Genomic DNA, 792 nt, shown 5'->3' with positions numbered 1-792 from the left:
TTTTGGATATGGTTATTGTTTTTATAGGAGAAGTTCGGGTGATTCCTCCATCCAGGGTTATAGGTATTCGAATATGGGTTCCCTTGGGTGTAGTTCACTAGCTCAGAGTGGGTTTCGTTTAATAGACTGCATTCTGCAGATTGCTGTCCTTTGGTTCAACATATCTCACAATCCGATGAAACTGCGGCTACAGTATTCGAGTTTATGCACATATGCTCGACCTTAAGGGCTAATGAGTCCATTTTAGCTTGCATCATGTCTATAGAGCTCAGTTCATGCACTCCTCCTTGGGCTTCCTTCTTCTCAACTGTCGCTCGTTCGACTCCCCATGATTGATGGTTTTGAGCCATATCTTCAATGAGGGCACTAGCTTCAGGATAAGGTTTGTTCATCAGCGCACCGTCTGCGGCAGTGTCGATGGTCATCTTTGTGTTGTAGTGAAGTCCATTATAGAAGGTTTGAATGATTAACCAATTTTCTAAACCATGATGTGGGCATGCTCGTAACAACTCTTTATATCTCTCCCAAGCTTCGAACAACGATTCTCATAGGTTTTGGGTAAATCTAGTTATATGCTTTCGAAGAACGGCGGTTTTACTCGGGGGAAAATATCTAGCAAGAAAAACTCTTCTAAGGTTATCCCAAGTCGTAATGGAATTGGGTGGAAGGGAATCTAACCATGATAGGGCTTTATCTTTGAGGGAAAAAGGAAATAATCTTAAACGTATTGCCCCAGGAGAAGCTCCATTGGTTTTAAAAGTGTATGCTAATTGAAGAAATATTTTTAAATGT

General features: G+C 41.2%; 1 non-coding gene across 1 annotated transcript; it reads left to right on the top strand.

Annotated features, from left to right (window-relative positions):
* Positions 1-480: 480 nt before the first annotated feature.
* LOC127124205 (small nucleolar RNA R71) lies at positions 481-587 on the top strand. Its single transcript, XR_007803829.1, has one exon. It is a non-coding gene; the product is annotated as a small nucleolar RNA R71 (small nucleolar RNA).
* The last annotated feature ends 205 nt before the right edge of the window (positions 588-792 follow it).

The sequence above is a fragment of the Lathyrus oleraceus genome, chromosome 2 (assembly GCF_024323335.1).
Source record: "Lathyrus oleraceus cultivar Zhongwan6 chromosome 2, CAAS_Psat_ZW6_1.0, whole genome shotgun sequence".
Classification (NCBI taxonomy): Eukaryota; Viridiplantae; Streptophyta; class Magnoliopsida; order Fabales; family Fabaceae; genus Lathyrus; species Lathyrus oleraceus.
The sequence above is the reverse complement of the archived record's forward strand: the minus strand, read 5'-3'. Positions and strand labels throughout refer to the sequence as shown.